This window comes from Moschus berezovskii, chromosome 11 (genome assembly GCF_049115385.1).
Source record: "Moschus berezovskii isolate FMDL1 chromosome 11, NW_MosBer_1.0, whole genome shotgun sequence".
NCBI classification, from domain to species: Eukaryota; Metazoa; Chordata; class Mammalia; order Artiodactyla; family Moschidae; genus Moschus; species Moschus berezovskii.
The window spans coordinates 39,028,652-39,041,954 of NC_142470.1; the positions used below are offsets into that span (position 1 = coordinate 39,028,652).

General features: G+C 39.0%; 1 pseudogene; it reads left to right on the forward strand.

The window, feature by feature from the left end:
* LOC129540016 (small ribosomal subunit protein eS7 pseudogene) overlaps positions 1-12,360 on the forward strand; it is an 84,255-nt pseudogene extending 71,895 nt beyond the window's left edge.
* Positions 12,361-13,303: the final 943 nt, after the last annotated feature.

Consider the following 13,303-nt stretch of genomic DNA (forward strand, 5'->3'; position numbering starts at 1 on the left):
AGTTTTCATTTATCCTTTGGTCAACTGGACTATTCTGCCAATGGTCTATTTGTCTATCATTGTGCCCACAGTGCATTCTCTTAATTACCACAGCTTTATAATTAGGGCAACAGTGCTTCAGATTTACTGTGGTCTAACTGCAATCCATTTGGCATTTGTCTCAGATTTGTCACTTTTTAAAACCACATACTATTATTAATAATTGCATTACAATATGCTAGAATGAGTTTGGTAAACTCATGAGTTTGTACTTTGGGACTTCCCTGGTAGTTCAGTGGTAAAGAATCCTATTGCCAATGTAGGAGACGTGGGTTCAATCCTTGGGTAGGGAAGATCCCTGGAGAAGGAAATGGCAACCCACTCCAGTATTCTTGCCTGGGAAATCCCATGGACAGAAGAGCCTGGGGGCTTCAGTCCATGGGGTTGCAAAAGAGTCAGACATGACTTAGCGATTAAACCACCACCACCACACTTTGCACGTTAGTTTCTGCCACCTCTAGTGTGTGTGATGCATCAGCAGCAAAAAGAATTCTCACTGCAACTCATGGTCAAATTGAATATAACAAGCAATAATCTGGTTAGCTCTTTTCCCAGTCCTTTCAGGAGGCAAGGTAGCTGTGAATTTTCTTTCAAGAACAACATGCTGGGTACTTACTGATAAAATCAGGCCAGGACAGTGAACTCTGTGTGACCTTGGAGGCCGAGGGGGAAGTATTAGACGTGGCAGTCCCTGAGGACTATTTGGCATACCACACAACAGTGCCAGGCCTGCTAGGCCACCAGTCAGTAGGAAACCTGGGAAATTCCAGGTTAGATTATGTGAATTATGTGCAGGAAATAGAGACTGAACAGTGCTGCAATAGAGTGTATTGAAAGTAGATTGGACACGCTTGTCACAGAGGTTTTGCCATTCATTGCACGGTGATAATATACTATTGTTTGTTTATGCTATTGTTTGGTAACACTTTTAATGCTGCTCAATAAGATCTTTAACAAAAATAAGCTCAAAGGAAAAAAAAGTGCATGTTTAATAAAAATTCAACACTTTTAATTTCTCAAGAAAATGTATGATAAACATATAACTTCATAAAATGTAAACATTTAGCATCCCACAAGGCATGTAGTAATATCAGTGACCACATGAAAACCAGCAGATACAATTGCTAAAGAGGCATCTCATTTGAAAGATAAAAGTTGCATATAGTATAAAAGTCTGTGCCTGAAGACAGTGATTTTCCACGTGCAGATGAATTTTACATATCATTCTGTGAAACATGACTTTTCATTGACACCTAATAGCCGTTCTGAATTAATTTTTATATTATATAATTTTAAAATAATTCCATAACCAATCTAGACATAATCATACATACATATACAGAGGTAGGGAGAGACAAAAATTGAGAAGACTATTCGAGTGGTTATCTCTGTGAAGGTCATTATCATATTTCTTTACATTCATTTTGCTTGTCTATTCTGATTTGTTTCTTATATATTTCTTAAATAACAATAGAAAAAATTTTACTTTAAGAGAGGGAATGACAATTGAAGATGAAATGAACTATACGGAGTTTATTAAACAGATTAACATCCCTGGGTCAGCAAGATACCCTGGAGAAGGAAATGGCTACCCACTCCAGTATTCTTGCCTGGAGAATCCCATGGACTGATGAGCCTGGTGGGCTGCAGCCCATGGGGTCACGGAGTCAGACATGACTTGTTGTTGTGGTTCTGTTGCTCAGTCATGTTTGACTCTTTGCACCTCCAAGGGTTGCAGCACGCCAGGCCTCCCTGTCCTTCATCATCTTCTGGAGCTCGCTCAAACTCATGTCCATTGAGTCGGTGATGCCATCCAACCATCTCATCCTCTGTGGTGCCCTTCTCCTCCTGCCTTCTGTCCTTCCCAGCATCAGGGTCTTTTCCAGTGAGTCAGCTCTTCGCATCAGGTGGCCAAAGGAATGATTAAACGACAACAACAACAACAAAACAATAATAAACACAATTTTGTGTTCAATGGCAAGCCACTCCAGTACTCTTGCCTAGAAAATCCCATGGATGGAGGAGCCTGGTAGGCTGCAGTCCGTGGGGTTGCTAAGGGTCGGACACGACTGAGCGACTTCACTTTCACTTTTCACTTTCCACTTTCACACATTGCAGAAGGAAATGGCAACCCACTCCAGTGTTCTTGCCTGGAGAATCCCAGGGACAGGGGAGCCTGGTGGGCTTCCGTCTATGGGGTTACACAGAGTCGGACACGAATGAAGTGACTTAGCAGCAGCAGCAGCAATGCCCCCCAGTAAGGACTCTGTCTTCACAGCCTTTGCCAACTCTGTAACTCTGTAGTCCCCTCCTCCTCTGATTATGCGTTTGGCCACATAGCTTACCTAGGCCAGTGCGATGTAAACAGATACCAACAAGCAGGGATTTAAAAACATTTCTTTCATGTCTAATTATTTTAGGCATACTCATTTTATACTCTTTTCTAGACTATCAGTCTAATATTTCAGAAATTTAGGGCCTTAACTCTGCTTTATGTCTCCTGAGTGAGCTCCTGTTTGATTTCTTTTTTGTGTGTTTTATCCTCTTTTATTATAAAAACTGTTTTGCCTGGATTGGCTTTATTCCATGAGAACCTCATGTGCCCTTAGGTGAAGTATCATCCCTTCAGGATGTAAGTGCCTCAGGGTTTTCCATTGGCCCAGGGTCAACTTTTATGTTAATTTCTTAACTTAGGGATTGCCGGACTTCCAAGGTAGTGTTAAGTCAAAGTCAAAACTGCTGTGAGAAGCAGGCCTGAGTTTTCAATGTTTCAGTGAAAACATTTTTCCTTAACCAGTGTATGGGCAAAGGAAGATGGATTTCCTTGTTACCTCCCTGTGCTGGTGAGCAGATTTTCTTCTAATATCCTCTCACTGAGGTTGCTGCCCTTTGGCAGTCTCAGCCTCTCAGAGAGATTTCTGTTCTGGTTTCCTTTCCTGGTCCAGGCCTGAACCCTATCCTCTATTTTTGCATATGCCTTAAAATCCAAGTCCCTAACTTAGGTAGTTCCCTCTAACTCCCCCACTACTCATTTGCAATAGTTGCTGGAATATTTTCCCTCAGATTTCAACACCTGTTTCCTTTCTTATTATCTGCAGACTTCTCTCTTTCAAGCTCACCTATATTTTTAAAGACTTTTTCCTATATTTTATCCAGCATTTATAAGTATTTGTAATGGGAATTGTTCCACTATAAATACTATTGCTTTTTAACCTATTACTTTTTTGACTTTTGAAAAATGTCTTAGTAGCATAAGTAACTGAAGAAAAGTTAGGGACCAGAGGGATAGGGAAAAATATGGGATGTTTACTATGCAGGGACTTCCTCAGTGGTTCAGTAGTCAAGAATTTGCCTGCCAAGGTGTGGAGAAAAGGGAACCCTCTTGTACTGTTGGTAGGAATCGAAGTTGATACAGACACTATGGAAAACAGTTTGGAAATTTCTTAAAAAACAAGGAATAAAATTACCATATGACCCAGGAATCTCACTACTGAGCATATACCCTGAGAAAACCATAATTCAAAAAGACACATGTACCCCAGTGTTCACTGCAGCACTCTTTGCAATAGCCAGGACATGGAAGCAACCTAAATGTACAGATTAATGGATAAAGTTGTGGTACATGTATACAATGGAATATTACTCAGCCATAAAAAGGAACAAGTTTGAGTCAGTTGAACTGAGGTGGATGAACCCAGAGCCTGTAACTGAGAGAAGTAAGTCAGGAAGAGAAAAAATGCATATATATGGAAATTAGCTGGTGGAGGAAATGGCAATCCACTCCAGTATTCTTGCCTGGAAAATTTCACTGACAAAGGAGCCTAGAGGGCTACAGTCCATGGGGTTGCAAAGAGTCAGACTACTGAGCAATTGAGCACACATGCATGCATGGAATATAGAAAAATGGTACTGATGAACCTATTTGCAGGGCAGGAATAGAGTCGCAGACATAGAGAACAGTCTTGTGGACACAGCAGGGGAAGGAGAGGGTGGGACAAATTGAGAGAGTAGCATTGAAATACATACATTACCATATGTAAAATACATAGCTAGTGGGAAGTTGCTGTATAACATAGGGAGCTCAACCTGGTGTTCCGTGACAATCTAGAGGGGTGGCGGGGGGGATGTGAGGTAGGTTCAAGAGGGAGGGGATACATGTACACTAATGGCTGATTCACACTGGTGTATGGCAGAAACCAAAATAACATTGTAAAGCAATTATCATCCAACTAAAATTAAATTTTAAAAAAGAAAAAGAAGTGAACTGATAGTCGCTCAGTCGTATCCGACTGTTTGCAACCCCATGAATCACAGCACGCTAGGCCTCCTTGTCCGTCACCAACTCCTGGAGTTCATTCAAGCTCATGTCCATCGAGTTGGTGATGCATCCAGCCATCTCATTCTCTGTCGGCCCCGTCTCCTCCTACCCTCAACCCTCCCAGCATCAGAGTCTTTTCCAGTGAGTCAACTCGTCGCATGAGGTGGCCAAAGTATTGGAGCTTCAGCTTTAGCATCAGTCCTTCCAATGAACACCCAGGACTGATCTCCTTTAGAATGGACTGGTTGGATCTCCTTGCAGTCCAAGGGACTCTCAAGAGTCTTCTCCAGCACCACAGTTCAAAAGCATCGATTCTTCGGCAATCAGCTTTCTTCACAGTCCAACTCTCACATCCATACATGACTACGGGAAAAACCATAGCCTTGACTAGATGGATCTTTGTTGGCAAAGTAAAGTCTCTGCTTTTTAATATGCTATCTAGGTTGGTCATAACTTTCTTTCCAAGGAGTAAGCGTCTTTTAATTTCATGGCTGCAATCAGCATCCGCAGTGATTTTGGAGCCCAAAAAAATAAAGTCTGACACTGTTTCCACTGTTTCCCCATCTATTTCCCATGAAGTGATGGGACCAGATGCCATGATCTTAGTTTCCTGAATGTTGAGCTTCAAGCCAACTTTTTCACTCTCCTCTTTCACTTTCATCAAGAGGCTTTTGAGTTCCTCTTCACTTTCTGCCATAAGGGTGGTGTCATCTGAATATCTGAGGTTATTGATATTTCTCCCAGCAGTCTTGATTCCAGCTTGTGTTTCTTCCAGCCCAGAGTTCCTCATGATGTACTCTGCATATAAGTTAAGTAATCAGGGTGACAATATACAACCTTGACATACTCCTTTTCCTATTTGGAACCAGTCCGTTGTTCCATGTCCAGTTCTAACTGTTGCTTCCTGACCTGCATATAGGTTTCTCAAGAGGCAGGTCAGGTGGTCTGGCATTCCCATCTCTTTCAGAATTTTCCACAGTTTACTGTGATCCACACAGTCAAAGGCTTTGGCATAGTCAATAAAGCAGAAATAGATGTTTTTCTGGAACTCTTGCTTTTTCCATGATCCAGTGGATGTTGGCAATTTGATCTCTGGTTCCTCTGCTTTTTCTAAAACCAGCTTGAACATCTGGAAGTTCGTGGTTCACATATTGCTGAAGTCTGGCTTGGAGAATTTTGAGCATGACTTTACTAGTGTGTGAGATGAGTGCAATTGTGCGGTCGTTTGAGCATTCTTTGGCATTGCCTTTCTTTGGGATTGGAATGAAGACTGACCTTTTCCAGTCCTGTGGCGACTGCTGAGTTATCCAAATTTCCTGGCATATTGAGTGCAGCACTTTCACAGCATCATTTTTCAGGATTTGAAATAGCTCCACTGGAATTCCATCACCTCCACTAGCTTTGTTCGTAGTGATGCTTTCTAAGGCCCACTTGAATTCACATTCCAAGATGTCTGGAGCAATCAATGCAAAGAAATAGAGGAAAACAACAGATAGGAAAGACAAGAGATCTCTTCAAGAAAATTAGAGATACCAAGGGAACATTTCATGCAAAGATGGGCTCGATAAAGGACAGAAATGTTATGAACTTAACAGAAGCAGAAGATATTAAGAAGAGGTGGCAAGAATACACAGAAGAACTGTACAAAAAAGATCTTCACAACTAAGATAATCACGATGGTGTGATCACTCACCTAGAGCCAGACATCTTGGAATGTGAAGTCAAGTGGGCCTTAGAAATCATCACTACGAACAAAGCTAGTAGGACTGACTCAAATGCGTTCTTTTTTCACAATTGAGTAACATAGGATACATCATATTTTAGGAGGAGTCCCATGTGGGGAAAGCAAAGAAAGCATTGGTGAAAAATATTGAAGTCTATAAGCAGCTTTTTAAATACAAGCAGTTCTTTTAGGAAACTCTTAATAGTCATCCTTAAAATATCTTAGCTAGAAAGAAAAGCATGTTCAAACTGAATAAGCAGTACAACTCCAACATAATTTGTCTGTTTTCTGGGACTATGATATATGATTTTAGATGAAGATTTTGTTTAAAAGTCATTGTGAATCAATACGTTAAAATATATTTTATAAAGCAGCTATAGTCAATCTTTATCTTATTTCATCTAATTATTTAATATTTTCTAAAACTGAATAAAAACAAAAATTAAAAGTAGATGTCAGCTGCCAGGCCAATTAGTTTTAGCAGTACCTTTCTTTTTTATTAGATACACAGGAAAGTTTGAACATAATAACTAAAGCGTTATCAGGGTATTTCTGATTTTTATACATGATTCTTAACATGAGAAGCCAAACATTTGTATTTGATACATGCCACACATACTTAGCAAAAAACATTCAATGCTTTTTTTCATGCTCCTTGTTTAATAAATAACCTTCTTGTAACTTCAGCTACACAAGTTAGCTCATTATTCCAAAATAAATAATAAAGAAATAGTATATTATTTTCATCTTGTTTTGTAATATAAAAAGGGAAAAGGCCAATTATATTAGATCTATAGTATTTTAATCTCAATTGTTTTCAGTAATGTTGCCAGATACTATCTATAATTTACCTCAAAATTCTTTGTAATCTTTCTTGAAACATATAAACAGACACTGTATATGTATTGTGAATAAAGTTAAGGGGGAAAAAAGAAGCCAGACTTTTCTCACAAAGTAAGTGTGATTTATGTGGTTGCTTTGACCAAGAGGAGTGAGTTTACTATTTAGATTACAGGAAGTACTCAAGTTAAATGAATTTACAAATTAAATAAGTAAAATCTATCTCCATAGTTTTGGCAAAAGTATATTTAAATCAGATTATAAAAATAGAATTTTATTAAGAAATATTATATTGGAAAGAGTGCTTTGAAATTAACATTATTTCTATTTTTTCAACCTGTCTTGAAAATATTGGGTTAAACTAGGTGGCTCTAAGGGAAAGAATAGCGGTCGTGTGTTAAATCTGTGTGTGTGTGTGTGTGTGTGTGCTCAGTCACTCAGTCCGTCGGACTCTGTGGCCCTGTGGACTGTAGCCCACCAGCCTCCTCTGCCCATGAAATTTTCCAGGGAAGAATACCAAAGTGGGGTGCGTTTCCTATGCGAGGGGATCCTTCCAATCCAGGATCAAACCCATGACACCTGCATCTTCAGGATTAGCAGGCATAGTCCTTACCACTAGCACCACGTGGGAAGCCCTACTAAACCTTGTTAGAACCTTTATTGTATATTTCCCAGTAACCGAGGATGTGAATGGCTCCAAAGACTGCATAATAAATTTCTGCAAGTAGTAGTTTTCTTTTTCTTTTTTTGCTTTTGATAGATCTTTAAAAGATGAATCAAGTTAAAGTTGATACATTGTTCAAAGTAATTTTTGAGACTAGATCCCATACCATTTTCGAAGGGGCTTATATTTCAGGCATGCAAGGAAATAAGTGGTCCTACTGAAGGAAACTTCAGGTCCCATCTGGGTAGGCACTGAACAAGTTTCCCCAGTGTTTACACCTATAAAAATAAAAACTAGACACAAAATTGATGGGATTAATGAACTAAAAATTTTAAAGCCCTATTTATCTTGTAAAGAAATGCATTTCCTATAAATTGGTGCAACCACTAAGGAGAACAGTATGGTGGTTCCTTAAAACACTAAAAATAAAGTTATCATATGATCCAGCAATCACACTCCTGGGCATATACTCAGAAAAGATAAAAACTATAATTCAAAAATATACATGTACCCTGATATTCATAGCAGCACTATTTATAATATCCAAGACTTGGAAGCAACCTAAGTGTCCATCTGTAGATGAATGGATAAAGATGTGATACATATGTACATACACACACAAACAATGAAATATTGTTGTTGTTTAGTCGCTAAGTCATGTCTGACTCTTTGCGACCTCATGGACTGTAGCCCACCAAGCTCCTCTGTCCATGGGATTTCCTAGGCAGGAATACTGGAGTGGACTGCTGCATCCTTCTCCAGGGGATCTTCCTGACCCAGTGATGGAACCCATGTCTCCTGCTTGACAGGAGGATTGTTTATCACTGAGCCACCTGGGAAGCCCCAATGGAATATTACTCAGCCATAAAAAAGAATGAAATCATGCCATTTACAGCAACATGGTTGTACCTAGAGATTATCATACCAAGCAAAAAAAGTCAGACAGAGAAAGACAAGTATCATACAATATCACTTATATGTGGAATCTTAAAAAAAAGTATACAAATGAACTTAATTATAAAATAGAAACATATTCAGACATAGAAAACAATCTTATGTTACTAAAGGAGAAAGGTAGGGGGGAAAGGATAAATTAGGAGTTTGGGGTTAACAGATACAAACTGCTGTATGTAAAATAAATAATAAGGAACAACTGTATAACACACACATGTATTATATATATATAAAATATATGGTGAATCACTTTGCTGTTTACCTCAAACTAATACAACATTGTAAATCAATTATACATCAATTAAAAAATGTATTCCCTGCCTTAAAGATCGATAAATAACTGAAAAAAATGCATTCCCAATATATTTCTACTTTTTGTCAATTTATCAAAATTTGTGTTATATTTATATGGTTTTAATTAGTTGTATAAAGCTAATAATTGTCAATCAGAAGAAAATTTTTAAACACTTAGAAATTTATACTTATAGGAAATTAAAAACTAAGAATTAATTAGTTTTTACTGTGAAGAAATAAAATGATCCAGTCAATGAAAAAAAAACACCAAGCATTTATTACTATAGGATAAGCTTCTGTGGGGGAATTAGAAATATGCATTCTAGAAGAAAAAAGAATAGCTGTGAAATTCTTAGTTGTTGGAGAAGGAGAGTATTTTTAAATGGATGATGGTGAGTATTTATATTCTATTAAATATATAGTAGTTTGTCTCCATTCTATACATTAAAAGGAGTGATGGAATAGTTTCATTTTTAAATGACAGTATTTATGAGATGGCATAAATTATATCCTTTGTAATTATTTGGACTTGTGGTGAAAATTCTTATATGTCAGCTTTAAAATAGATGAAGGAATATAGGGTTTTTTTAAAAAAACTTAATGATTATGTTAGTGAAAACATTTGAAGACTACTATAATAATTCCCAAGAAATGCATGATATTTCACAGATGCTCCTAGCAGAGGGGTGGCTGAAAAACTGTTGATTTTTCCCATTGTCTAATCTCTGACTTCTTGTTAAATCTACCAGGACTATTTAGAAAATATTTGCCAAGAAGCACTTAAACTCTGAAATTTCTAATGAATTGAAGCTACTGCTGCACTCAGAAGTTTATTTAATAATCATGACCATGAATCATATTTTACGCCTCCTCATTGCGGTACGGCTGAAGACTGAAGCCTGCTGTCAGAAATACTCTCTTGGGGGAAAACAGTCACTGGAAGGAAGTCTCAGAATGGGGCAAGTAGGCAAGACAACATGTCCAATTATAAACCAATTTCCAAGAATGGTTTAGGAAGTGGTGGGCAAAACTGTAATTGCTGGGCTATCTTATCAGGGGCATGCGGCCTGGAATTTGGAAATTAGGGTATATCACACTCAGGAAAAGAGAGGTTCAAGAGGTCATTTGAAAGGCATACCACAGTGCTCTACCACCAGTGAAATCTATGGAGGAGGTGACCATATGTTCTTGTTTGCCTGACAGTCCAGGTAATATCTGGTGTCCTGGCATAATTATTAGTAGTCCCTTATGATGCTGTGATTTATAATAAGAAATATATACTTGGTCTGTATCCCTGCTTCTGGCACAGAACTCCTAAAACCATTGGAATTTCCTAAGAGATAAGACAATAGAAGTGTCTTGATAATCACAGTAAATCCCTTTCAACCATATCTGAGTTTATATTAATGAAGTGATTTTTGGACAATTCCTAAGGATGAGGGCTGGTTGTCAGAGGAAACAATTGTGTGATTGGAGGATTGGAAATTTCAGTCACCCTGTCCCCTTCCCTACCCACTTCTTGGGAGGGGATCAGGGATGGAGGTTGCAAGTTGAATGATTGCCAATGGCCAATGATTCGATCAATCATGCCTGTATAAAGAAGCCTCCATAGAAACTCAAAACCTCGGGTTCTAAGTTGGTGAACAGCCAGCTGTAAGACAATGGTGTGAGAGCAGATGCTCTAGGAGAGGGCATGGATGCTCTGAGCCCCTTCCCACATATTTTGCCCTATGTGTCTCTTTCATCTGACTGTTTCTGAGTTATATTCTTTTATAATAAACTGATAAGCTAATAAGCTAAATATTTCTCTGAGTTCTATGATCTGCTCTAGCAAATTAATGGAACCCAAGGAGTGGGTCACTTAAATCTTTGATTCATAACCAGAAGCACAAGTGATGACCTGAACTTGTGATTGGCATCTGAAACAGGGGTTTCAGCCTTGTAGGACTGAGTCCTTAACCTGTGGGATCTGATGCTATCTCCAAGGAGATAGTATCAGAGTAAAATTGTAGAACACTTAACTAGTGTCAGTGAATAGGTGGTGAGTGGAAAACCCCCACACATTGGAACTGGAGGTGCAGAATCATATTCCCCTTTTCATTTCCAAAGTGTTTCAGATATTCTGTAAATTATATGTAATTTATATAGTATAAATTTTATTCTTAATTTCTGTACTTATCTCACCATGGACCAGTCAATGGGCTGGTACTCATCTACAGAACACATACTCTAAGCATCATAATTCTAAAGAGACAGAATAAGACCCCTAGGAGGACATCCTAACTCTGAGTGTTTGAGTGTTCGCTCAGGCAATCAGAGCTGAAGTTCTGAGACCAGAGTCCTAGAGTTAATGCCTGTGTGAATGAGATATAGCTTCCTGTTGTTCCCTAGCCACAGATCATATACCTAAAGTCCAAATCCAACTAACAGGTTATGGACTGATGGCAAAAAGATCTCAAGGATACATCTCAGCAACTGTGCCTGAATGCTGCAACTACTGAAACCCACGTGCCTAGAGCCTGCGCTTCGCAAGAGAAGTCACTGCAGCGAGAAGCCCGTGCACTGAAACAAATAGTCGCTTCCACTCTCTGCAACTAGAGAAAAGCCCACGCAGCAACAAAGACCCAGCAAAACGAAACGAAACAAAAAACCATGCCATGCTCCTTTCAGGCCAGGTGTTGGCCAGACAAATGAGTGTTGGCCTCCTTAGAAAGGATTAGGGCATGTTCAGTTCTGAGCTTCCCTGGTGACTCAGAGGGTAAAGCGCATGCCGGCAATTCAGGAGACCTGGGTTCGATCCCTGGATGGGGAAGATCCCCTGGAGAAGGAAGTGGAACCCACTCCAATATTCCTGCCTGGAAAACCCCATGGACGGAGAAGCCTGGTGGGCTACAGTCCATGGACTCACAAAGAGTCAGACACGACTGAGCGACTTCACTTTCACTTTCTTTCAGTTCTGAGCACTAAGACTGTGAAGCCCAATGGCAAGAAGTAGGAGTTGGAATCTGGCATCTCCCAGGCTCTCCAGGAGTTTGTGATCAACTTGGAACTCAGGGCTCCACAAAGGAAGCTGATTACAAAAGGAGCCAAGAAAATAAAGTTGGTGGTGGTCAGAAAGCTATTACAATCTTTGTTCCCATTCCTCAATTGAACTCTTTTCAGAAAACCCAATCCAGTTAGTACGTGAACTGGAGAAAAAGTTCAGTGGGAAGCATGTTGTCTTTAGTGCCCAGAGGAGAATTTTGCCTAAGCCAACTCAAAAAAGCTGTACAAAAAAATAAGCAAAAATATCTCAGGAGCTGCGCTTTGACAGCTGGGCACAATGGGATCCTGGATGACTTGGTTTTTCCCAAGTGAGATTATAGGCAAGATAATCCAAGTCAAACTGGATGGCAGCCAACTCCTAAAGGCTCATTTGGATGAAGCACAGCAGACAATGTGAAACACAAAGTTGAAACATTTTCTGGTGTCTATAAGAAGCTCATGGGTAAGGATGTTAATTTTGAATGCCCAGACTTTCAGTTGTAAACAAAAATGACTAAGTAAAATATTCACAATTAAAAAAAAGAGTAAGTGACTCAGTAAGGATGGGACAGGGACTCTAATACTGCTCTCCTTGACTATTTCAGGAACCTCAATTTATGTTTTATGTCAACTATAACAAGTACATCTTAGTTCAATTCTTTAATGTGTCCATTTCAGTGAATACAACAGGTTTCCAAAATGAAAACACTGAGTCCCAGTTTAAGAAGGCATCTGGCTAGGTGTCCATTAGCTTCTCCCAACAACCTATAAAATACCTTAAAGAAGTAGTTTGATTCTCTCCCCCACACTGAGTGACCAGGTGACTGTCCCCTCCAGCTCTGGAAAACGACTGGAGGTTTATATCTGAAAAGGGTAAAACAGAGGGTATCTTCTCTGGAAAATACACAGCAAAGCGGAAAGCCAAAGAACAGCATTGAAGCTGAGATTAGGGGATGGTGTCATGGTGCACACTGGCTCCTTTAGATCTCTCTCCCAACTGGATCCTCCAACACAGGTGACCAGGTCTTCACCCACCAGGCAGGATATTAGAAGTATCTTCTCTGGAAAAATCTGACCAGCCTAGTTTTAAAGAAATGGACTCTAGATATTTAATATTAGATAAAGAGACCAAGTCAATCAAATAAATAGTAAAAGACAACTTGAGGAAGCGGAATATGTAAGGAAAAGAAAACTTAAAAAATCATTAATATTTGAGGAGATATTATGTCCATGAAATAAGAACAGGATTACATTAAAATGTTTAAAGAACAAAAAAAGAGCTCTTAAAATTTAAAATATGATAAATATTCAGTGAAATAACTGAAAGAAAGTGGTGAGAAAATGCTCCAGAAAGTAAACTCAACCCAAAAAGAGAAAGACAGAAAAGAAAAAAAAAAAACATTAACACAGAGAGATGGGAAATAGAAGAGCAAATTTAGGAGGAGAA